The 27,026-nt window shown below is 40.6% G+C and overlaps 1 protein-coding gene across 6 annotated transcripts in view; it reads left to right on the forward strand.

The window, feature by feature from the left end:
• The window catches only part of auts2a (activator of transcription and developmental regulator AUTS2 a), a 1,126,933-nt gene that overhangs the window by 237,056 nt on the left and 862,851 nt on the right, over positions 1-27,026 (forward strand). The window lies entirely within an intron of this gene.

Below are 27,026 nucleotides of genomic sequence, written 5' to 3' on the forward strand. Positions count from 1 at the left end.
GATTGAATTCTGTTTTTGAACCACCATCTCTCTGCTATGTCCCCGGTTTCCAGACCTAAAAAAATAGTTACTTTTATTTATTGAGGTACAGGCAGTCCCCACAGGCAGTCCCCGGGTTACGTACGAGTTCCGTTCCTGAGTCCGTCTTTAAGTTGGATTTGTACGTAAGAACAAGTACATCTGGTATTATTTAGTGTCAGTAATGTCAAACGTTTGTCTTAGTATATAGTATATATTTTACCTTTCTATGCATATAAAACACTTAAGAAACGTATGTATTCCAATAATTAAACCACTGCATTGTTTAGTAATAAATGTAGCTTTCATCGGGGCAGGGCCTTTCACATGCTCCATTATTCTCACTTTATCCTTTAAAATTGTTCCGATTGTTGACCGACTGTAGCCTAACGCTTTTCCAATGACCGATGGCGGTTCACCTCTTTCCAAACGCTTTATTATTTCCACTTTATTTTCAATCGTGGTCGTTTCCCATCAATGGGACAGAAACACTGTGGGCGGCAAGTCCCGAGCTCTGCTGGGTCCCAAGGACCACTGCACTGAATTCCCTGGGTCCTAAAGTCCACTGCACTCAACAGGTTAAATGGGACAAGTGGGGGCTGTACTGGGTTTGGGTTTGGGTATATGATCCTCCACAATTTTCCGTGTGGGAATTTAAACTGGAGGTGGCAGTGTTTTTTTTACGAGGTCAAGTTGCGAGCTCGACATCAACCCGGCATGGATGGAGAGCACGCTCGGGAGTGGTCTATCACTGGATCGAACTCAGAACCTCTGTTCTCAAGCCCAGAGCTGATCTCACTGCGCCACCAGCCAACCAGAAAAGGGGGGGCCAAAAATTTAAGCCAAATACAAAGTTACACACTTAACACAGTATCTATGGCAACAACTTAAAATGGCGGACGACGTCGTGATCCGACTTAAAATGGCGGCCAGTGTTCTCCTTCCTCGGTTTGTAAGTACGAGTTGTTCGCAAGTCGGACGTTCGTAACTCGGGGACTACCTGTACACTGTGGAATAGGCCACAATTTAATTCTAGCCTAATCACAGGACAATATACCATGAGCAATTAATCTACCAGCCACTGTGTTTTTGTGCTGTGGGAGGAACCGGAGCACCTGGAGGAATCACACACAGTCATAACGAGAACGTACAAACTCCTTGCAGGCAGCAGCAGGAATTGAACCCGGGCCGCTGGTACTGTAAACCATTGTGCTAACCATTGTGCTGCCAAATATGTTGTTCAGACTGCTGAGCCTTTTATATGCTCATTCCCTTCACACACAATCCTAGTTTTTTTGCTATTGGTAATCATTTGAGAACAAACAAAATTTCAAAAACTAACCAAGAAGAGTTATTCTGTGGTGGGAAATATGAATTGGGGGCATGTCTAGGCAACTCTGCCTCTCAAACCTCTTCTGCCAGTCAATGACTTTTCCCCAGGGCTGGAAACTTGAGAACTAGAGGGCATAGGTTAAAGTTGAGAGGGGAGAGTTTTAATGCCTGTCAGGTAACTCTCACCCAGATGGTGTTCAGCGTATGGAATGAGCTGCCAGAGAAAGTGGTTGACGCAGGTTTATTAACAACATTTAAAAGGCGCTTGGACAGGAAAGGTTCAGTGGGATATGGGCCAAGTGTGGACAGATGGGACTCGTTTAGATGGGAATCTTGGTTGGCATGGAGCAGCTGGTTCTCAGCCATGGTCTCATTATGCAACACAGTCTATCCATAGGTAATAATGATAATAACTTCAGATTGTTATCAATGGCTTGGGACCGAGAAGATCATTGTGTTGATAGTGATGCGTTTGGTACAAGAGGTCTCCTGAGACAAGAGCAAGAGTCAATAGTACTCTGCCAAGACTGAGAGAAGACTGGAAGCCACAGAGGATGCTGGGACGTCAGCCCCTTTTCCTTGATCTCAGGTAAAACTATGCAACAGAATTTTCCTCCTGGGACGTTAGTCAAGAGAATGGGAGACTTCAAGGGTTCTTGTCATACAATAGATCTATGTATACTGTACACTAATTCCTCTTGTGAGTAGTAGGACTGCAACAGTATCACAACCTCTGGCTGAGTACAGACACAAACATGTAACGTATCCAAGCAAAATTTTATTTCTATGTCATCTTGATATCAGTGGCAAAATCAAGTGAGAGGTTTAAAGGTTAGGTGGATCTCACTGTGGGCATCATATTGGTTTCAAAGGTACATTTAATGTCAGAGAAATGTATATAATATCCATCCTGAAATTGTTTTTCTTCACAACCATCCATGAAAACAGAGGAGTGCCCCAAAGAATGAATGACAGTTAAATGTTAGAACCCCAAAGTCCCCCCCCAGCTCCCCTCTCGCACGCATAAACAGCAGCAAAGCAACGATCCCCCTCCCCACCAGCAAAAAAAGCATTGGCACCCTCCACCGAGCACTCAAGCGTGCAGCAAAGCATCAATAAAGACACAGACTTGCAGGACCCCAAAGATTACTCGTTCACCCGGTAATTCGACATACCGCAGGTTCTCTCTCTCCCTAATAAGGGTAAAAGAGGCGTCCTTGTTTCACAGTGAGAGGGGAGACATAACAAACATCTCACTGATTTATGATGTTAAAAGTCTGTTGCGTCGCTTTTTCCGAGCTCTGTGCTCAAAGAACTCAGGCCTCTGGGCACACAGCCAGCAGCCAGCTCGCTGCTTACGATCTTCCGTCTCACACGACACACCAATTTCCTGCAAAGACACCAAGCTTGAGTCCACCCGCCTCCAGAACCACGAAATCCCGGAATCCTGAAGGTGCACTAGTCTTCTAGGCCGCATCCTTAGTATATTGAACAGCGGCCAGTTGTGAGACCCTGAGAGCGGGTCCCATTCCCACAAAGAACTGAAGTCAGCATGCAACTTCAGGTCAGGCTGTTCAAAAGAACCTTGAAAGGGAAAAATAGAGATACTAAAGATAGAAATAGAGCTGTTGCCAAAGATGCAAGCAAAGGAGTCGCTCTTGGGCGCCATTGTTCTCCTAAGCTTTATTATGCAATTGGGTCTTATTGCTGTGAGGTCAGTTTACAGAAAGTTTGGAGTCAGGGAAAATCCTCTCAGAGAAAAGTGGGCTATGCAACATAAGGCAGTGCAACTAAGAGAGTAAAATTAAAATAGATAAACTTTTTTTCCCCTGGACTCTTATTGTATTATGTTCTGTGTTTTTTGCCATTTGTGTGATTTGTTATTTTTTTTGTGCATTGGCGGTGGTCTTAGATATTTTTCCCTTGAACGGGTTCCATGGATTTCTTTGTGTTGTGGCTGTCTGTGGGAAGACGAATCTCAGGGTTGTACACTGTACAGATACTTTGATAATAAATGTACTCTGAAACTTTGAAGTGCTTCTAAAGTGAAGCTTACACATCATCTGGTTTTACAGTGCTATTATAGACAAGCTACTTGATATTCTGCACCTTGCACGGTATAGAAACTGTTTTATAGCTCCTCCTTGGTTAATAGAGAGAGCAAGCACACTGTGTATTCCTTGCTCAATACAGTGATTACTTTTTGTATGGTTCCCATAGTCAGCAGTATTCAGGGCGTAACTTGTTTGCCAGCTAAACAGTAATAGGGATCAGTCTGCAGGAGGAATAATTATTTGTAGTTTATTCACACGCTCTTGTTTCCTAGTTTAAAGGTTGGACTTTTAAATACCCATTTTTCTTTTTAAATATATATCTGAATGGAATCTCTCTCTTGTTGTGAACAACTGCATTGTTTGCACGAATAAAGACTTCTAAAGGTTTTCTTAATTAGCTGATGACTGATTAAATCAGACGGCGTCTCATTGAAAACTGAGACATGCTTGAGGAGTTAAATAATCACCCTTCTTGTGATTGGCCTAGGATTTAGTAATCAAACTACGTGCAAAGTGTGCCTCAAGAAGGGGCCATATTAAGAAAGGAAGCCTGACCTAGGAATTCTTGTGTGCTGAATGGCCATGCCAGATGATTGCCTTGATCACACATGTTGTTGCAAACTGCAGTAGTGCCTGATGCCTGAGGTGCCACAGTGTTAGTATGTTGAGCCTTTGAAATTCATCATCCCAGCCCATCCTTTCTGTCTGTGACTGCCAGCATTGGTATAATGAAGCCCAATATAACCACGAGGAACAATACCTTATTTTCCACCTGGGTATGCTGTAGCCTTCAGGGTTCAATTTTGAATTCTACACATTTAGGTAACTTGCTCATTTATTTTGATTTGGAGATACAGCACAGTAACAGCCCAGTGAGCCCACACCACCCAGTGACACCCATATCACCAATTCACCTACTAATCTGGAAGTTTTGGAACGTGGGAGGAAACGAGTGCACCCAGAGGAAACTGATGCATTCACAGGGAGAACGCACGAGTTCCTTACTAACCACAGTTTCTGTGCTAAGCAGCGATGCAGCTTGTTAGAACGCCCTCTACTGCACATCTGTAGAATGGCTAGGATTGACATGCATCGTGCAGCTCGCTTCAGACTCCTCAAAAAGTAGGGGCATCGGTGAGGATTCATGATAATATGTTTGGGACCATGAGAAGTTATGTGAGATGTGCACTCCCAGGAGTTTGAAACTGCTTGCAGTTTCCACTGCTGTGCCATCAATGTAAAGAGGAGTATGAATGGTACGAGTTCTCCTGAACTCAATAACCAGCTCCTTTGTCTTATTGACATGGTGGAAGAGGTTATATGCCTGGCACCAGACCTCAGTTTCTTCCACCTCATCTCTCCAGGCTGTCTCACCGTTGTCGGCATCTGTGGCGAACTTGACAACGTGATTATTCGGGTGTTTGTCCATGCAGTCGTCATGTATGAGCAGAGGGTACAGCATTGGGTTTAGCACACATCCCTGGGGGACACACGTGTTGAGAATGATGGGGAGTGCTTGTGCATCCTGACTGTATGAAGTCTGACGGTTAGGAAGTCCAGCAGCTGGCTGCACGCTGCTGTATTTATACCAAGGAGTATTCTGATCTGTTGTGTGTTTCTGTATTTTATTTCTGAACCTCATTTCACTGAATACAATTTACTGACTATGTTGAGTGTACCAGCTGAGGGTTAATTTCTTCACATTTCTATTTCGCTACTGTAACCAACACTCTAATTTAATCTTATGTGTTTGGCAATGCCTCTGGACTGCAAACACCTCATATGGCATTGTAACCAAACTGACTTCCTTTCTCAAGTGATATTTATATATCCACTTGTTTCGCCTGGAATAATTTTGAGATATTAAGAGAAACTAGTGTGGGGAGGTGAGGCTGAGCTGAAAGGTTGGTCATGATCTTATTGAATGGTGGATTAAGCCTGAGGGACAGAATGACCGGGACCTGTTGCTGTTTCTTCCATCCTTATGTTGATTGAAAAGACCTCACATGTAATAAGTCAAACTACATCATTTAATGTGAGATCAGTTGACAAGTGTTTTAGTGAGATTGTTCAGTACATTGGAGACCTGGTTGGTCTTTCCAACCTTTCAGTTTTGGTTTCTGGTATAGATAGGGGCGTCACGTAGAGGTTTGCGCAATGCTATTACCGCTCAAGGCGTTCTGGAGTTTGGGGTTCAGTTCCAGCACTGTCAATAAGGAGCTTGTACGTTCTCTCTGTGGCCACATGGGTTTCTTCCAGGTGCCTCCAGTTTCCTCCTGCGTTCCAAAGACATCCTGGTTAGGCACGGTAGCACAACGCTGTACGTTACCAGAAACCCAATTCCTGCAGCCACCTCTAAGGAGTTTGTACGTTCTCCCTGTGTTTCCTCCGGGCGCCCTGGTTTCCTCCCATATTCCAAAGATGTACCGGTTGGTTGGTTAATTGGTGATTGTAAATTGTCCCATGATTAGGACAGGATTAAATTGGGGGATTCCTGGGTGGTGCGGCCAGAAGAGCCTACTCCTGCTGTGTGTCAATAAATAAAGGAGATTAATTGGTGATCGAAAATTGTCCCGTGATTAGGCTGGTGCTGAAAAGGTGAGCTGCTAGGCAGTGTGGCTCATTGGGGTGGAAGGGCTTGTTCTATGCTGTATCTCTAGATAAGTAAAACACACTGGATTCCAGTTAATTGGGACACATCAGAATCAGTACATTTTGGCCCGACTAAGTGGTTGCCCCAATTTGCTGAAGCTATATGGAAATGGTTAAGAAGATATAAAAAAGACAAGCTACCATTTAACTGAGTGACAAATTATGTATTTACATGAAATGCAGAACAAATTAGAGCACAATCAGTACTATTACAGTTTGATAAAAGTGTATTAGTTCCTTAGGTATTCATTCAGTGTATGCTGCCGCTTTCTTTTGATTGACTGTAAATGAACAAACTCAACACAGACATCTAGTACAGATAATGCACTGCCTTCATACAATGCTATCGATGATTCCACCCTCCAAATCTTTATTTTTGTCCTAACATGCAACTGACGTTATTTAAAAGCTGTTTGCTCTAAGCACTCTGTCGTGTCTAATGGCCACACAAAGTGTCCGCGTCTGACGTTTGTTATGAGCTGTTTGACAGCAGTCTCCTGTAAGTGGTGCCGAGACCCAAATAAACGGGAGAGAATCCTGGCTACTTTCTCGATAAAGTTTGTGCCTTTAAGAGTTGCCCCAAATAAGTGGAAGCCCCAATTAACCAATGGCCCCATTAGCCAGAATCCACTGTAAATAAATAAATATTTGCGTTCCATTAATATCTTAATCAGCTCCATCAGAAAATAAAGTGAAAATGTGATTGATGAGTGTAATAATTAATTCATTAGTGTCTAAATTATTTATATACTATTAAATCGTTATTTCTCTTTCTTAATGAGCTAGAGTGGGAATGATTTCAGCGGGGGAGGTGGTGGTGCAGAGCTGACGTTACAGTGCTGACGGGCCCACTTCTAATAGTGCATATGTTCATATATTTCTATTATGTAATTCACATAATGACAAAAATGAGAAGCTTACATTGAAACATTGCCTACTTGATGGAGTGATTAGAAATGTACTCTTAAACCGCAAGAGTGAACAGTTGATTTTTTTTTATAAGTGATGAACCTGAACTGTTGTTTTGGTAATGGTTTGCCAGTGGATCCTCTGCATTCTCTAATTGCCACATATCTGATATATGCAGTCATTAGTATGTAAATTGGGGGGGGGGGGATTAAGAGGTATGCTGTAAATTGCCAGACTGCAGAATTTGCTGGTCGGTTTACAAAGCTTTTCACAAATACATCATTGCATCAATCTTCCTGCAGCTTTTCTCCACTTGCTGGCTTTGCCTATTAATAGTCACTGACATACCACAGAAAAATGAGGTGATTAATAGCTTTTTACTGATGTGATAATTGTTAATGAAAGAGCGATCAAACTCTCTGGTTGAGAATGGGAAGAATTTAAAGTTGTTTGTCCATCAAGTTCTCTCTGTTTCTGGCCAAATTATTTCCCCTAGCTTTCTTACTCAGTCTGTTCCTGCTCTGATGTAAATTCACTCTACTTTCAATTCCATCGTTCTCCTGTTTGGTGTAAGGTTCCAGACAACACATTGCCCTCACCACGCTTTTGTTCATCACCTTGCATTCAGTTCAGAACTTAATGAAGAAAGTTCTGAACTGAAAGAAGGGTTAGAAGCAGAAAGAGTGTGAGATCCAGTATGTATGGGTAGCCCCCTTAATGTATTTAAGAGCTCCACTACATACTAAGGAGTGTCATTTTAGATTGTGTTTAAGAATCATTAGAGGAAGACTTTCTGTTTGCTTGAAGACAAATCCTCTCTTTATTGGTCAGGGACATGTTTTGTTCAGACTTGTGACTTCCGTCCTGTTACAGTGTAACAGGCAAAAATCCACATGCTACGAAGAGAAGATTTCTAACGTTCCTCTGCACATGACTATAATAAACCATACATTCTTAGCCAGCAGTAACTCTTCTTGTTGCCTTCACACTAACTGCAGCTAAAAGAGGAGCTGTTGTTGAAATTGGTGTCAGAAGTAGAAAAGTAGTTATTTAAGATGATGTCATCATTCCGTGAAGTGGTTTGTTCGACTTCAAACATATCCCATCACAGTATCAAGGAAATGAGATCAAGTTGCTGTGTTTTGAATTTAAATTGTTCAAGGGTAGCAGTTGGTGATAACTTGGAAAAGTCTGAATTGAATGACTATTACAAATTTTGATCTTGAGCAACACACTTGGAATAGAATTGCATGAATTACCTCTGTGAGTGGCTGTTAAAATGGGATTAACCATGATCTACTAAGTGGTGGAGTGGCCTCAAGGGGCTCTGCAATCTGCTCATGTTTCTGTTTTTGTTCTGCATCTTACACACTTGAGTTATTTTCTAATATGAACTTACAACTTGGTGGAAGGCTATGAATGCTGTTAAACTTATTTATTGTATTTTTAATGTACATGCATTATTAAGGGTCACATCTATACTATTGCAGTTTAATCTCTCAGAAAGTGTTGATCTCAACACCACTTGTATGACTCCTGGGAATCTTTGGTCCATAAGTGTGCAAAAGTGAAGAAAGGGATGAAGTAGCAAAGCTCGCGGTTGCGCACAGGGAGGCGCAGATATCTTGTATAAGAAGTGGGGGGAGGAGTGGATTCCATCAACTACCACCTACCCCCTCTCTGGAAGAATCAGCGGTTCCAATGCTGGTTTCATTAGCTGTCTTGGAGGCCGCAAAACGAACAGAACTTATTCATTCCGCAACCCAAGTTATTGCCTATGGAAAGGAGAAAAAGAGAAAAAAAGTGAAAGCTCCACTTGGCCTAAACCAGGTTGCAGTGTTGTCTATTTAAAATTGTCAATGAAATCTTCTGTAGTCGTTTAATTTCCTTTAGAATTAAAATTGAGTTTAATTTCATGTCCTCCCAATAATAAAAGAGAATGTGTTCAATTCCTCAGAAGATTAAATTGCCCAGTTCAGTTAAAACCATAAATGTGCTGGCCTCTTGCCAGTTGTAAAGATTGCATAACACAGCAGTAATCAGCAATTGATATTATCTTGTAAATGTGTTTACTGCCTGTGTATAGAATCCATTTACTCCAATAGGACATCTTGATATTTGTTCATACTGCCTTTAAACAGTTATTATGACCCACAAGTCTCAGGAGAAACAAAAGCTTTATATACAGATGCCTCCTTGTAAAGCAAATACGTTGGTGGATTCCAGTTTAAATTATTTTAAAATTACCAAATACCAACTGCAAAGCAAGTCGATGTAGCATTTTAACATATTCCAGACTCAAATCAACTTTATAGATTTTTTTGCATGAAATAGCTTTTTACAAATGTTGAAGGTCACCAAGTAAATGCATGTTTCAGAAATAAAGGTCCAGAACTCTGTACTTGAAGTTAATTTCTTCAGAATCCCGTTGGAGAAAGTCAGCTCATTAAAGCCTATCCATTAGAATTGAAAGGATTGTGTCTTGTCTTAAGCACAAAGGCAGTGCTTTACAAATAGGAGACTGGGTTTTGTTTTTAAAATGCAAACAGTGTGGAATAAACAACATTTGACATTTAAGGCCCCTGGGTGAGTGAAAGTAAATGGTGCTTATTTTGAGGGGGAATTAGTGTATTCAATTCTGTGAAAGTGTGGAAATACTGGCAGGCATAAAATACTGGGAAAGATTTGCCACTCTGTTAGGAAAATATAAACTGTTTGAACCAGTGTATTTCATGTACATGACTTAAACATTTTCTTAAAAACGAATTTACTGAATCACTTGCTTCTCAACCATATGAAGAATTAGGCCATTCGACCCATCAAGCCTGTTCCACCATTTAGAAATCAGATTTTATTTCTTAAACCCATTCTCCCTCTTTTCCCTGTAACCCTTAACCACCTTATCATTCAAGGACCTATGAGCTCTGTTTCTAATATTACCAATGAAGTCTTTGATTTCTGCAGCAGGAAAATTTGTGTTGTCTACAGAAAAGGTGTGTGTGTGTGTGTGTGTGTGTGTGTGTGTGTGTGTGTGTGTGTGTGTGTGTGTGTGTGTGTGTGTGTGTGTGTGTGTGTGTGTGTGTGTGTGTGTGTGTGTGTGTGTGTGTGTGTGTGTGTGTGTCTTTGTCTTTGAACCATCTGCCACTTGGAAGATATTCTTGTATTTGTACCATCAAACTAGTCATCACTTTGAACAGATCGTACAACAATACAACATGGAACAGACCTTCTGGCCCACGAAGTCTGTCCTGACACAAAGCACCATTTACATAATTTTATTTTTATTCCTCTCCACCAATTACATTATTTTATTTTTATTCTTCTCTATATTCCCCTCAACTCCCCTCAGATGCTACCACTCACCCACACATTGTGGGCAACTCACAGCAGCCATTTAATCTACCACCCCTTAACATCTTTTGGGTGTGGGAGGTGATGGGGCATAGCCTGGGGTTATGAACATAACAAATATAAATTTCAACAACAACCAGACTTCAGATCTGTATGTGGATTGTAGATTGAAATTGAAATGCAGCTCAGAACAGTGGTCTTCCTGGAGGGGTCGATTGAAAACTAAGAAACAACCCATTGACCCGAGATGTCTGCACACACATTAATGCAGTTTGTAGATGGTAGTGATTAACATTCAATTTAGGGTGTCTTGAGTATTGGTGTGAAATCTAGGTGCTTGAAGCAGTATGAATGCATTATAACTATAGAATTGTCCTGTTGTTACATTTGATCTTTAGCATATAAAAATGTAATGTTGGGTCAGAGAGCCTCTCTCCAGTGTGACTCCAAATGCTGTGTGCTGAATAAAGGCTTTTATACTATCAGCTCCCTTTGCTCAAAGCAAAACAGCCCCTGCCCTCTTTGCAGCAAAACCCAACAAAGTTCTTTGTTTGTTCATGAGATGTATGTCGTTAAGTCAAGCGGAAGAAAATAATGTGAGGTTTATGCAAATTCAAAGTGAATTTATTATCGAAGTACAAATATGTCACCATATTCTACCCTGAGGTTCATTTTCTTCCAAAGATACACTGTAAAATCAATGAAAAACTGTGCACAAAGACGGACAAACAACCTATGTGCAAAAGACAATAAGTTGTGCATATACAAAAAAGAGAAAAGCCCAAATATTAATTAACAATATATAAATAAGTAATAATAATTTTTGTTATTATTCTTTATTTTCACTCATTAAAACAAATATTCAAACAAAAGCTTGTTCGTCTTAAGCAATGATTCAGAGCTGCTGGGGTTGTTGCGGACCTGAAGTTTTATAATTTTCTCAGTATGTCCTGGAATACTTTGGTGAATTCGTGACCTAAGGTTTGATAAAGAAACAGATTGCAAAGTAGCTCTTCGCTGAACTTTGAAGATCTAGACTAGTCCTTCCTATTCAATAGTTTATTTTGGTTTATAAAATAATCATTCTAAAATTCACTTGTGCTGTGGCAGGTGCAGTATTGAAGCTGACAGGATTTTATGCACTATTCATAAAGGAGTTGGAATTTCTCCCTGACATGCTCCCAGTTGCCAGCCACTCGTTTCTCTCTGGTACACGATTGCATTCACCTTACCTGTGGTGTCCGTGTTCCAGTTGATCCTTGAAGTGGAGCTCAGAAGGGTTGGCAGAAAGGACCAGTAATATTGTGAAAATGGCATTCAATTTTAATTGCATCGGGGAATATAGAGAAATTACTGATGATGGGGTAATAGCTGACTGCCTCTAACCAACACTTCCACTCATGGTGACACAGTGGCACATGAACAATGTTTTCAAGTAGTCCGACCAATGGCATTAATCAAATGGTGTCTTTTCAGCAAATATTTCACTTCCCAAGCTTTTTATGACAGCTATGCCCTTTGCTTTGTTCAATTTATTCATTTTTGAATCTTAGCTGCTTTTGGCATCAGTAGGACAGTGGTAATCTCAGCAAAGCAGGAATACATTTGCTGGGAGAGGAGTCAGTCAGGGAACGCTCTCCACCACAGATGTGCTTCGACACAAACTCAATTCCCAGATATTAAGTGAATTAATTAATGGTTCAATTAAACTGAAATCAATTGAAAATTGAGGTTGATGGAGCTTAATTGCTAGTTTCCAGTTTATTCTACAAAGTGACAGTGTAATATCATCTTCCACAAACACAGCTATTTTAGACCTTTGAAAATTATTTGTTGTGAGTAATGAGGTATCATGATGTACTACGCACACATGTATATATAAATTTGTCCTAGTTTTATTCCAAAGGGTAAAGCAAACCTAATATTCTGCATGGGAGAATTTTTTTTCATTGTGTGTAACCTTGAATGTTGCCCAAGTCACTGCAATTAAAGCAGTTTTTGTGGGTGCCTGGCAACATCACAGTTAAGCTTTTAAATCCTAAAACCCAATCTAACTTTCTCTTTGTTGAATTGAACCAAGTTAGATTTTGTCTGGATCTTTCTTTCAGATATCTTCAAGATCCTCGTTCTTTCACTGGCCAACACTAATTCCACACAAGCACCCATAATATACTGGATCTCCATGCGAGTGACAAACTTGCTATGACTGTGCACAAATAACGCCAAGACTGAAATTTGACAGGATACATACGCTTTACACTGGAAACGGTGCCCTACTAAGCAAAGCTTTGCTGACTCTCCGTATTGCAAGCTCTGAACAATTCAGTTAATGCATAACAGAGAGTTGAGTTTTCTTCGTATGAAATATTCAAATTCAACAAAGGTGTTTGTTGCAGAAGTCAGTTCTAGTCCTGCAGTTGCACATTTTCCATCATACTCATGAATTTTTGCAGGAGTTAAGCAGCTGGTTCTGTGTGATTTCTTTCCATGAAACAATGTTCATTACATCTTAGAGCTCAGTTGGATGCCGTTCAGCCTCATCGTGTCTTTACTGGCTTTTTGAAAGAAGTTCGTCTCCCTGCATTTGCCTTACAGCACTGTGAGCTTTTCATTTTTAAAAATACATTAATTTCCCTTTTTAACATTACTACTGAATCTGCTCTCTGCATCCTTCCAGTCCATAAACACCTTTCTAATGGTCGAGTACTTCAGAGAGCAGTTAAAAGTTAACACATTGCTGGTTTTAGAATTTCCCCTATCTAGACAGGAGACTTCCCTTCCCTGTAAACCATATATGTCAAACTCAAGGCCCGCGGTGGAATTATCTTTGGCCCGCAAGATAATATCTAATTACTATTAAAGCTGGCCCCAGTAATCGAAGCGCCTATGGCGTATGATATGGCTAATGCTGAGTTTATTCAGGTACCAGGTTTTCAGGGTTTTTAGTGTTTATTCGACAGTCTTGCTCGGCAGTCTTCTTCATAAGAAACGGAATTTGTAAAGTGAAACACTTTGTAGTTATAGCAGAGACTGAGACACATGAGAGCAGGCTGAAAAAACGGAGGCAACGAAAGCTGCGTTTGCACGCGTCCGACTGATCCGGCCCGCATGAAGCTGCATTTTGCGCAATCCGGCCCGTGACCTAAAATGAGTTTGACACCCCTGCTTAACTAACAGGTGAATGTAAGTTCTGTGGTCTCCCCACTGAGATTGAACTGATCTCTCTGGATCAAGGGTCCATGCTCCCTAAAGGTCATATGGTAACTTATTCCCATGCTGAGTTTCCATTCATTCCTTGACCAATTATCCTCTGTCACTGTGATCTGGCTGTCAGTCCATCTGTCGATCTGTCAAGGAGTGGGTCAGAGCTTTAGTTGGGGGGGGGGGGAAATGAGGACAGGGGAAATTATATCCTTAAGAATTTGGTGCAGATATTGGAGGAGGGTGGGTGTCAGAGTTGCCTGTTGGGGTCTCAGTTGGATGAATGAAACAAGGAAGAGTTACAATAAGGGCAAAACTCACAGCCCCGATGAAGGGGCTTGGCCCGAAATGTCGACTGTTTAGTCATTTCCATGGATGCTGCCTGACCTGCTGAGTGCCTTCAGCATTTTGTGTGTTTTGCCTTGGATTTCTAGCATGTGTCGATTTGCTCATGTTTGTGTTGCAATAAGGGTCTTAGCTTCAAGGATTCAAGATTCAAAGTACATTTATTATCAAAGTATGTATGTAGTGTACAACCCTGAGATTCGTCTTCCCACAGACAGTCATGAAACAAAGAAAACTATGGAACCTGTTCAAAGAAAAACATCACCCCCCCCCCCCACTCTCAAAGTATACCTGACAATGAATTTTAACTGTTACCTTTGCATCACTTTCCTGAATTAATTGCATATCCTTTGATTCTGTGTGATGCAAAGGTAACTGATCAGTCATGGCCTTATTAAATAGTGAAGTAATCGTGAAATGCTCCTTTTTCTGGTCTTGTGGTCTTATAATAACTTGGTATGGCAACTGCTTTGAGGCCGCAAGAGAGAGCGCCCCTACTTCATCAGGGGTCTGCGAAGATTTGGCATGTCAACGAAAACATTGACAAACTTCTATCGATGTGTGGTGGACAGTGTGCTGACTGGCCGCATTACACCAGTGCCTTTGGGCGGAAAATCCTACCAAAAGTAGTTGATTCAGTACATCGTGGGTAAAACCCTCCCAGCCGCTGAGCACATCTATATGAAACATTGCCGCAGAAAAGTAGCATCCATCATCGAAGCTCCTCACCACCTAGGCCTTGCTCTTTTCTCGCTGCTGCCATCCGCTGGGAGGTACAAGAGCCTCAGGACTCGCACCACCAGGTTCAAGAACAGTTACTACCCCTCAGCCATCAGGCTCTTGAACAAAAGGGGATAACCACATTCACTTAAGGACTCTGTTTCATTGTTATTTCATGCTTGTTATTTATATCTGCATTTCCACAGTTTGTTTACAGTTTTGCTTCCTAATGTTTACAGTTTACAGTTGCTGTTCTACAGGTTTGCTAAGTATGCCTGCAGATAAAGGATCTCTGGATTGTATATAGTGACATATATGTACTCTGATAATTTACTTTGAACCTGTAGAGAGTTGTGGACGCAGCTCAGCACTTTCCAGGAATCAGCTGCCCCTCCACGAACTCTGTCTGTACCTCACTATCTATCTCGTTAAGATCTTGCACTTTATTGTTTACCTACACTGCACTTTTTAGATAACTTTTTCACTTTATTACTCACTGTTATTGTTTGACCGTATTCTAGCTCAATACATTGTGTGATGAGTGTAAGAACAGATTGCAAGACAAGCATTTCATTGTATTATTGTGGCAATAATAAACCAATACCAGTAATCTAATATGACGGCTGGTGGTGTAGTGGTATCAGCGCCGGACTTCAAGACGAATGGTCCCATGTTTGAAACCAGCTGGCCCCTTGCACGCTTTCCACTCATGATGGGTTGATCATTGAGTTAGCAACTCGGCCTCATTTAAAAAAAAAGTCAAATGCTAAGGAAGTGGCATAAATGCCACCTAATGTGCCACAAGGTGTGACAAGAAACAACAACAACAATATTCTTATGTACCAGTGTAGTCAGGTTCCCTTATGCTTATCAGTGGAAATCTGTTCCCCTCTTCCACTTAGATCAGCTGTAGCTGTAGCTGATCTCCCATTTTTAACAAGGGTCTGCTTTATGTGTGCTCTATATCGTCTGTAAGTCACGTGTTTAACTGAGGTCATGTCCAGATCCTCACTGAAGTGTCATAAAAATGCTCCTCGCATCCTTTACTCCTGTCTACGTCTGGCAGGCATTCACTGGTCATCTGCATCTAGAACCTGGAAGCAAAACCATGAACCTTGGATTGGATGCAGTAAGTACCCGAGAGCAGAAAATATATTTCTGTCATGGTGTGCACGTATAATGTGGTGCCGAGTGATAGAAAGCATTGGGCTCCAAGCATCTGTAATTGAAGAGACCATAACAGATCCAGAGTTCTCTATTGGGATGGATCCATGGCTGCTTGGCAAACTCACTTTACAGTCCATCTTCATTTCAAAGTGGCAGCTTCAGAATGTAATGTTTAAAATGTAGCAGTGATCTTTTCTAAACTAAATATTAATAAAGCATACATTGCTACATGTCTGCCAGATATTTAATTTTTCTCACAAGTGTAAAGAATGCCTCCATGATGTCTCCATGAAAGGAAATTATTATCTAACATCTTAGTATTACACGCTCCATTAACTTCCCAGTCCTCATGGTGAAAATTGCATATGTCTTCTAATGGTTTCCATGGAATATGAGTGTATGGAAGCCTTAAGGACACCATATTCATGGAAGAAAATTTTTGGAAAATCTTACTGCCAAGGAAAATTTGTTAGAAGTTTTATTGGCAGCAACTTTTTGGGAAAAGGCTGTGGCCAGGAAGACTACTTGTAATACAGAGTAACCAAGAGTTGGCTGAATGCATTAGATGCTCCCAGAATGACCAGTCAATAAACCTTTGACCTTTGTTTTCATTATAATCCTCACCAACTTGCTAAAGTCCTCCATCTTCCAAACGAAGTGAAATGCTGTGCCCATTCCGTGCAGCTAAATGTAAACTTTCCATTGCGTAACCCTGCGTGGAATCATTTTTACATGTTTTTATATACAGTCTTTTCCTATCCTTATCCATCTAAGACCGTCAGAATTATTTCTGTAGTTTTCTCCTTTGAGTATTTATCTTGCTTTGGTGAACACACCAGTCAAGTGAGCAAATATCTGTTCCCCTTTTCCACTTACTGATTTTTATATATAACTTCCTTCTCTATGGGTTGCCCTTCCCCCGTTACCTCACTTAAGTGTTAATAAAATGCTCCTTGCATCCTGTTGGAAGTTGCAATTGGGAAAGGACCCAGTGAATGACCCTTGATCTGATTAAGCAGGTTATAGGTTGTAGAGATAATTAATATTCCTGTGATGGGTGGCTAAAATGAGTCATCAAATTGATCATTATTGGCTGCATGTTTAAACAGTTCATCATTTGCCAATCAGAGATTACAGTATTTTCAAACTTCTGTTTATCTATTTTGTAATGGGAAAATGCATCTCCTGTGTATGTTTTTTTTTTGTTTGATCACACTACTGTGAAATACGTTAGAATGTATTTTGCTACAAAATAAGCGCTATGTACATGGCACCTATTGTTTCCATTCTATCCATACATCTCCCAAAGTTCCACGAGTCTAACATGCCCCCTTTATCATGCTATTAGCAAATAGAAGTACAATCTAAAATACTCATTTTCCCTTCACATTTAGATTTGAATAATTATACTGCAAAGAAAAGTGATAGTCATTTCTTTGCTGACCAATTCGTGAGAGAGTAACGGATATAAAGGAAGGTGCAGGGAGGGGCATGATCACCATTTTAGCTGAGTGACTTAATCATCTTTCTCGGGGAGGTGCAGAGGGAAAAAAATGTTGGAACTTCAGAATAGGTGTCTAAAAGAAACAGAGTTTGTGGGCATGCCTTGGGTTTGAGTTAAAACAAAATAATCTCTTCCTCTTTTGCACATTACTCCACTTCTGGAGTTATTTCCTTCTGCTTTGGTTCTTTGTTATTGCTGTTGAGGCAACTCAAGACATTGGAAGTGTTCTTCACATTTGGGAGAGATCTGTCCATTCAAGTATTGATGTGTAACAATCAATTGTTCAGACTCAGTACCTGCTACTCCTGACTGTTTGATGTTGTTTAATTATAATTCAAGTGTGTGTACATTTTGCTGTGCCAGAGCTTTTCTGATTTTAGACCCATTAAGGAAAAACTAGCTTAATAAATTGGGATGGCCAAGACAGTTCACCAATTACCTGTTTTGTGTATGAACAGTGTGAGTGGTTAACACCAACAAATTGGACTGAAGAATTTGAAAAATTCGAGACACTTTATGGAGAAGTTATCTGTGTGGTAAAAGGATGGGCATTGCTTTCCCTGCAATGTAGAGTCATCCAATTAGCCCTTTGTTGCTCAAAAAGAGCAACTAGCCCAGGTTTTGTTGCTATGATGTGAAGTAATTGTACAGTGCAAGGCTGAAGCTTTTCAAAATGTCATTTTAATTGGGTAGTTTAGCATAGACCACTTTTGACCTTGAAAAGGTTCCTTTTTTTCTTTGAAATGAAATTGATATATTTTTGTACCGTTTTCTGCAAAATATTACGAGGTCATTCTCACTCGTTTCTACCCATTGAAGATTACAAAATTTTAAAGAAAGAACTTTCTTAAAAATGTTTTAGTTTTCTATACCTTTTCAGGAACCTGTGTATATAAGGCAAATAGACAGTATTAGCAAATGAAAGGATAACTTGTGAACAATTACAATATAATTGCATTTCCAGTTGCACAGTAAAGGAAGGATGTGATTATGCGGGGGTGGATGTGAAGCAGATTCCCAGGATGTTGCCTAGGCTGGAGGGATTTATGTATGGGTAGAGCTTGGATAGACTGGGCTTGTTTTCCTTGGGGAGGAGGAGACAGAGGTATATAAAATTATGAGAGGCATGGATAGGGTAGATCATCAGAATACTTTTCTGATATCGGGGTATCAAAAGCTACAGGGCAAAGGTTTAAGGACGGAGTTTTCAAAGGGATCTGAGGTAAAAGTTTTATTTACACAGAGTGGCTGATGTCTGAAGTGCTGTCAGGCTACATCCACACTACACCAGATAAATCCGTAACCGAAGCTTTTTCTCTTCGTTTTTACCCTCTGTCCACACTAAAACGATGTTTTCATCCCCGAAACTGGAGCTTTTCAGAAACGCTCTGCAAAATGTGTATTTTTGAAAATGCCGGATTGGCCAGATTAGTGTGGACGGGGTAACCGGAGAAATCTGAAAACGCTGTCAGATGGCAGCACGCCATTTCATTGTTTTCTTGAACGCAACTTAACAATTTCAGTTTAGATGGCAACGAGACTGAAGCCAGAAGAGTTAGAATGTACTCACCAAATACTTTGACCCATAACTTACTGAATAAATAAGTATACCCACTTTGCCCTGTTATCTGTCATTGCTTGTATGAAGGTGGTTTACCTATTTATGCAAGTACTTCTCTGACAATAGATGTGTAACAGCCTAATATAACATTGTATGGAAATACAAGATAACACTGATGCAGACATATTTTATACATTTAACAAGGTGTTTTATTAATGCAACATAGTCAGTTTTTGCAACGTCGTCAGCCGTGTCAATCTGACTGTGAACTCCCTGTTGGTTGCCTCCGTACGCTCCAGTATTTGTTTTTTTTTACTTTTAAGTTCTCCTGTGCGAAAGCCAACAGCTCTCTGTCACTTTAAGTTTTTCTAGTCTGTAACTACACAAGCGCGCACTTTTACAGCGAGATTCAACACCAAACATGTCGCTTGTTTTCGGTAGATGTGTCCTGCGCATGCGCAGGAGGAGGAGATTCGCTGAAATCTCCGTTTCAATGTGGATAGATATTTTTTTAAAAGCATAGAGTGGACACCTATCGTTTTTACGTGAAACCGACGTTTTCAAAATTATCCGCTCTAGTGTGGACGCAGATTGGATGAGATCGAACATCAGAGAATCTGTCCCAATAAAAAAATAACAGAAAAGTCCTGCTCCTGAACAAAATGTGTGACACTCAATTATATATGGTCTTGGTGGGACCACTGCTGGGGTATTTCAAGTTCAAGCTCATTGCTATCTGACCTACAGATATACAGCCAAAGGAAACAATGCTGCATTTGTAGTGCAGTTGTTGCCTGAACAAAAGATAAACCTTGTAAAGGATTGTAGTGGTGACGATTCATCGGATTGGATATCAGGATGGCGGGTCTCTCACATGAGGAAAGATTGCATAAGCAAGGCTTCTAAGGAGAGTAGAATAATGAGAGATAGCCTCATTTTAGACATGCAAAATTCATAGGGGGCTTGACTGGGCCAATGCAGAGAGGATATTTCTCCAGCACATGGACCAGGCCAGTTTAGACTGGAAGGGGTACAAGGACAGGGTTGGAGAGGGAGAAGATTGGTGATAATCTTGTTGAGTGACAGAGCTGGCTCAAGAAAACATATGGACATTTTTTTACATTCTCTTTTTCTAATTATTCGGACTAAAACAGCATGTTTGCAGGTCATTAAGCCTAGCTTGTCCACACCAACCATGGTACCCACCAACCTAGTCCATTTGACATTGTTGGCCTCTGAACTCTTGCTTCCCCTGTACTTATCCAAATGACTCTGAAATATTGTGTTGTACCTTTCTCAACCACTTTGTTGGGCAGCTCATTCCAAATATGCACATGGAGTTGCTACTCAGGTCCCTTTTTCAATCTTTCACTTCTCACCTTCAACCTCTGCCCTCTGATTTTAGTTCCCCTAAAAGATTATTATGCACAAATATTATACATGAAATCAGAAATCACTCACATCAGTAATGGCAGCAGACAGATACAGTATAAGATGCTCTTTATTTTACTCTGTTTGCTTGTGTAATAAAGATGAACTTTTGATCTGTCAAACCACCTTGTCATGTCCCTTGCACCTTGTCTGCACTTTCTCTGTAACTGTTACAGTATGTTCTATCACAAACAAGAGAAAATATGCAGCTGCTGGAAATCCAAGCAACACACACAAAATGCTGGAGGAGCTCAGCAGGCCAGGCAGCAGCTGTGGAAAAGAGTGCAGTTGGCGTTTTGGCTCGACTGTACTCTTTTCCGTAGATTCTCCCTGGCCTGCTGAATTCCTCCAGCATTCTGTGTGTTTTGACAGTATATTCCATATTCTGTTAGTGCATTTCCATTTGTACTGCCTTAAGGATGGAATCATCAGTCTGGATGGCAAATAAAAAACAAAAGTTTTTCTCCGTATCTCAGTACATGTGCTAACAATAAATCAATTACCAATCACATTCTCTTGTAATAAATAACTCCAACGAACAGACACCTTAACTTAATACTCTCTTCTGGAAGCCTGATGTAAAAAAAATACATGCTTGACACAGAATGTTGCTTTAATTGAAAAAAACCCTGCAGTTAGGAATTTTGTTTCCCCACAGGCAGGACTGATGAGAGAATATTTTGCTGCTTCTCTCGTTATTCCACTCTGCATATCTCTCAAGGCTGGGTGAAGATAATTGTAAAAGACTGAACAGCCAGCGCAGGCATTTTGATGACCCTCAGCAGCTTTCTTTCTACCACTTCAAGATAGATTTTAGTTTTATTTTATTTTGATGGATTTTGTTTTGGCATAATTAGGTACATATGTGCTTCATGAAACTCCATTTGGCAATCAATGTTGTGTGGAACGATGATTAAAGGCAAGGCAAGGCTGTAGTGTAGAAAGGCTGGGAAATCCCTGCCTGAAGTTCACTATGTGTTTTTGGTGAAAACAATTATCAAGTACAAGAGGGCAGTCAGATAAGGGTAGAGAGGAAAAACTTAAAGGAAATGCCTGGAGCAAAGTTGTTTACACACAAGGTGGTAGTGCCTGGAACGGGCTGCCGGAGGTAGTGGTGGAAGCAGATATGATGATATTGGTGTTAAAGATGCATTTAGTTAAGGACAGGTATGCAACGAATGGAAGAATATGGATCATGTGTAGGCAGAAGAGATTCATTTCAATTTGGTATCATGTTTGCAGCAGACACTGTGGGCTGAATGCCCTTTCCTTGTGCTGTTCTGTTCTATTTGGTATTGACATTCTATGTATAGATAGAGATTCATGAGATCTAAAGCAGGACCTGCCCTGCCTGACTTGACTCTTTACAATTTGTTTTAATTTGCTTGTCATTTTAGATGTCAGGACATCTGTGGCAGGTTGACAGTGGGGAAAAGCCAATATCAGCAGAAGTGACCATTGGCAGCAGAGCATTTTACAATTAGAGCAGAGGTTTCCACTCTTAAACCCTGAAAATTGTTGGGGATATAATTTAAGTAAAGTTGGTCTGTACCCCATATAAGAGTTGTTTCACGTGACCAATTGCATTTTGTTTATATGCAGCTGCAGTACTTTGGGAAGAACCTGCCACAGACTGTGTCAGGGAGAGAGCAGACTATTCAAATGATGTCTTGGGGATAAATTATTTTGTGCCAATAAAAGCCCATCACACCTTCTGGATTCTGAGGGAAACACTAACCTTTTCCAGGGTGTGTGGTTGTCTTTTCTGCCCCATCTTGTCTTCTTGAGGTTGAGGGGTAGGGCCGGAGATTTTGTGGCCGCCCTCAGCAGATGGTATGAAACTGACGAACAATGTGGGAAGGATTATACCTCCAGGCATCGTTTTGCTTATTTCGGTTGGAAGTCTTTGGCTCACTTTCAAATATGAAGATGGAAAAAAAAATGCAAACCAAGAAGGACAAAAAACTTGGTTAAGCCGTCTTTATTCTCTGAGTTGGCCCTGGAAAATAAGCACTTGCTGGATGTAGAAATGAGGAAGATCATGTCTTTAAAGTGCAAAAGTCACCAGAACACAGGCTTGATTACCAACAGAAACAATAGATTATGTAGAGTTGTAGGCATTTCTTTTCAATTTCATAGGCTCTCCCTTGTATCTTACAGATCTATAAAGATAAATGTACAAACCTGTTATTTTGACCACTGAATAAAGTATAGTGAAATACATTTTATTCATTTTAATGAAATTTCAATATGGTAATGTAATTTTTAGTAGAAGTCAAAAAGAGATAATGTTGGGAAAATGCAATTCTGAACCCCTTTTCACACGAACCTGGTAAAATGAAACACAAAATCAAGAAGTGCAGATGATAGAAGGCTGCAAAAACACAGAAAATGCTGGAAATGCTAGAACATGATGTATCTGTAGATAGAGAAGGTGCCGATGCTGAGTTTTCTGCTGAAGGGCTTTTCCACCTGGTATATAAATTCTGTTTCTCTTTCACAGATGCTTCCTAGCCTGCTGAGTATCTTTACCATTTTCTCTTTTTATTTAAAAGAAAGATTTCAGTAGTTGAGTCCCATGTTTTAATTGGGATGCTGGTCGCTGATTTGGAGATTGGAATTCCAAACACTCACGTTTGGCTTTGAGTGATCCTTGCCAGACCACACATTGCTCCAGTCCACCCAGCTGAAAATGGGTACTGGCAAGATGCTGGGGGTTAACCTTGCGATAGACTGGTGTCCTATCCTGGGGAGAGTCTTGTACTCTCAGTCACTTCACGCCATGGAAACCGGAAATAAGCACCGGCTTGATGAGCCCATAAGGCTCAGGACAGACTTTAACTTTTTAACTTTATACAATGTGAAAATAATGCATCTTTGTTGCTTTCACAGAAAACCATGATTATGACATATATTCTATTTTCACACATGTGGGCTTTGTGCTCCCCCTCACTGGGAGTACTAATTTAAAGCCTACTTAGTGTAAATTATACACAATTTTGTGCAGCGGACTGGGACCAGACAGAAATCAGACTTCAAACTCTCCAGGGTCCTCACAGCTTCTATTATGAAGAAATCACTATTACCACTAGCTTCAGACTCTTTACCATTTCTAGAATACAGAATGGTCTGACCTCATTGTATAGCTGAAATCCATGGATTAATTAACAGTTAGCCTTAAATATTTTAATACCAATCCTGGACCTTTGCCTTTCAATTGAAATATTGTGAGAGGCGTATAGAACATTGTGAACCCGCATTACACTGAAAATCATCCTTTGTCAGAAAATGAGATGTTTCTTCAATGTCATATCATACAGTGCACACTGCATTAATTTCATGCTGAAACGGTCTTCATTTTGATTCTGCTACGATTTGCAGCTTTGTCCTGTTTTTGCATGGTGTACAATAATGCACAAAAGGCAAAATTTAGGGGTGCAAGTTAAAGATACTGTGCTACTGGCTCAGGCTGCCACATTCAACTGCACTGTTATTGACAGTGGGAAATGATAGCCAGGCTGCTGGAAAGCTCATTCTGTGAACACAAATCAAAATGTGCTGCCAAGATTTATTGAATCTGCTGATAGAGAGATTCTCCATAAGCTAATATTAGTCCCAATTGCTGAGCTCTTCATCAAAATGGTTTATCTTAATACCTATGGGATTTAAGTTAAGGGAATACTGTCGGGACTGAAGTTGTGTCTGGTTTCTTGTAAAATGGCTGATGAGGAGCTTGTGTTGATAAGTTCTGTGCACTGAAAGTAATCCACTGGTTATTTCACAGCCTGTCATTGCATGAATATTGGCTGCACACTTGTGCAGTTCTCAGGGCAGCTCACTCTTTCATTTCACTAATTCAAAATTCTGATGGTGGAAAGGAACACCACACACACACACACACACACACACACACACACACACACACACACACACACACACACACACACACACACACACACACACACACACACACACACACACACACACACACACACACACACGCACAGTGTCAGTTGATGTCTGAAACGCCACAACATTCAGGCACCATCTGCGGAATGAGGAGCAGATTCTATTTTTGCTCTGAAAACCCTTTGTCTGACACGCTGAGCGTTTCCAGCAGTTTTTGTCTTTATTTCAGATTAAAGGTACCTGCAGTGTTGTGTGTTTCATCTGTTGTCTGTGAGTGGAGTGGTGGAGGTGGGGTTGGAATGTGGTTATTAGTGGACGGGAAAGAGACTTCGCCGCAGTAGTTACCGCAACGCTTTACAGTCCCAGTGACACAGGTTCAGTTCCCATCCCAGCCTGCAAGGAGTTTGTGTGTTCGCCCCGTGGCCGCAGTGGGTTTCCTCCAGGTGCGCCAGTTTCCTCCCACAGTCCAAAGACGTAATGGTTGATTGATTAATTGGTCATTGTAAATAGTCCTGTGATTAGGATAGACTAAATTGGGGGATTGCTGAATGGCGTGGCTCTAAGGACTGGAAATGCCTATTCTGTAGCTCAATAAAAAGTTGATATTCCAAATGTGCACTGAAGAAGTGTCTGCATTGTTCTGAAGCTGTTCAACTGAGGCGTAATAGTTTCATGCAATTGTAAAACATTCCATGGTACTTCATTGATGAGGAATGAAGGAATTTTCCCTGCTACCTTGGCTAATAAAACAAATGATCCAATTTCTGCAGTGGGATTGTCCAAGGGACTCAATTTGCACATTTTCTGAGACTAATAGTAATGAAACTTCAGAATTACATCATTCTTTAATTTTAACATGTTAAAGGTTCTGAAGAATGTAATTAACACCAAATCTTTTTACCTTCTTTATAATATTTATGTTAAGAGGTGTTCAAACTCCATAAAATTCATGTCTGGTGAAAAGACACACTTGGCCTATTTCCAAAGGGGTTGTTTAAAGTAGAGAGCTGTGAGGCGTGCACTATTACTGAATCCGCTCCAGTTAGAAATACTGGCATAGCGAAGTTGAACTGGTGGGATCTAACTTTCTCAATGAGTTCTAATTATGTCAAGGAGTCAAACAAAAGGAGGAGTAAAGTAAGAAGGAGCTGAATTAAAAATCAAAATAGATTGACTAAGGATTCCTGTTCTTCCTTCGTTTGCTGGCCTGGTAACTCCTCAAGCTAGTGTTCAGAGTAACATGAGAAAGAACTTGCCTTTGGACGACAGGCAGAAGTGTCCATTATAACCATGAGAAAATCTGAGTGTGTCCTGAATGACTTTTTCATTATGAGCCGTTTTTCAGTGTAGGCTTTAGGTATCTGCTACGATTGGGAACTTAGACTAATTATTAGACAAGGAGTCTAAGACCTACATAACAAATATGAATGTTGCAATTTGTATGAGAATGTGGTCTATTAAAACTGTATTGTATGACATTAAATTTGTTGTTTTGCAGCAAAGACATAAAAATTATTACAAATTACAAAATAATTTGTGCAAATATAAGCAATAATGAAAACAGAATGTTAAATAAATAGGAAATATAATAGTATTTATAGGTTCATGGACAGTTCTGAAATCTGATGATGGAGGGGAAGAAGCTCTTTCTGGAGTGTTCAGTGTAATCTTCAGATTCCTCTACCTCTGCATTGACAGAAATAATGAGAAGAGGGCATGTTGTGGATGATGAGGGCCCAAAATGAAGGTGGCCGGCTTTTTTCAGCACTGCTTCTTGAAAATGTCCTAGTTGGGGATGGTTGTGCTTGTGATGAGGCTGGCTTGAGTCTACAACACTCTTGCAGCCTCTTGTGATCCAGCACTTTGGAGTATCCTATCTCCTTGGCTCTCCACTCTGCTTTGGAGCATCTGAACAACAGCAACGCATACATTGGGGTTCTCACATTTAACTGACGTTCATTCTTTGGGGCACTTCTCTGTTTTTGTGGATATTTGGGAAGATAAAGTGTTTCAGGATGTATATTGTATATATTTCTCTGACATTAAATTCGACCTTTGATCACTCTGCTGTTTATCAATTATAGCTGTTCAACACAATCATCTTGTCAGTATTAATCTCTGAGTGTCTAAACCTGGGCCTCTGTACCTTCCTCTGCAAATTATTCCTTGACTTTCTCATCCGGAGTCCACCGTCAGTATGGATTAGTGATTACATCTCCTCTTTACCAGGTTGTGATGCATCCAATGAGAAAAGCTCTGTGCCGTACCTCTGTAGAATTTGCAAGAATGTTTGGTGACAAACGAGATCTCCTCAAACTTCTAACAAAGTAGAGCTGCCTTTGTTGTTAGGGTCCAAAAAATAAATCATCTGAAATATTGACACCCAGGAACTTGGAACTGCTGTCCCCTTGATGAGGGCTGATGTATGTTCTCCCAACTTTCCCTTCCTGAAGTCCCCAATTAATTCCTTGTTCTTGCTAAGGAATTAAGGTTGTTGTTGCAACACCGCTCAATCAGCCAATCTATCTCACACTTATATCTAACTACCTGACATTTTACCGACAAATGGTGTTTGAGCTGTGCTTAGCTACACAGCCATGAGTGTAGAAAAAGTAGAGCAGTGGGCTAAGCATGCATCCTTGAGATGTCCCTGTGAAGATGTCATCAAGGAGGAGGTGTTATCAATGATCTGCACTGACACTGGTCTCCCAATGAACAAGATGAACATCCCATTGCAGAGGGAGATACAGAGACCCAGATTTAGAAACTTGGAGATTAATACTGACAAGATGATGATGTTCAGTACTTGAGGAGACTGACATACATGTTTTGCAGTTGTCTCGCAGAGCAGAGCCAGTGTTGCAACAATAGG

Source organism: Hemitrygon akajei, chromosome 8 (genome assembly GCF_048418815.1).
Source record: "Hemitrygon akajei chromosome 8, sHemAka1.3, whole genome shotgun sequence".
Taxonomy (NCBI): Eukaryota; Metazoa; Chordata; class Chondrichthyes; order Myliobatiformes; family Dasyatidae; genus Hemitrygon; species Hemitrygon akajei.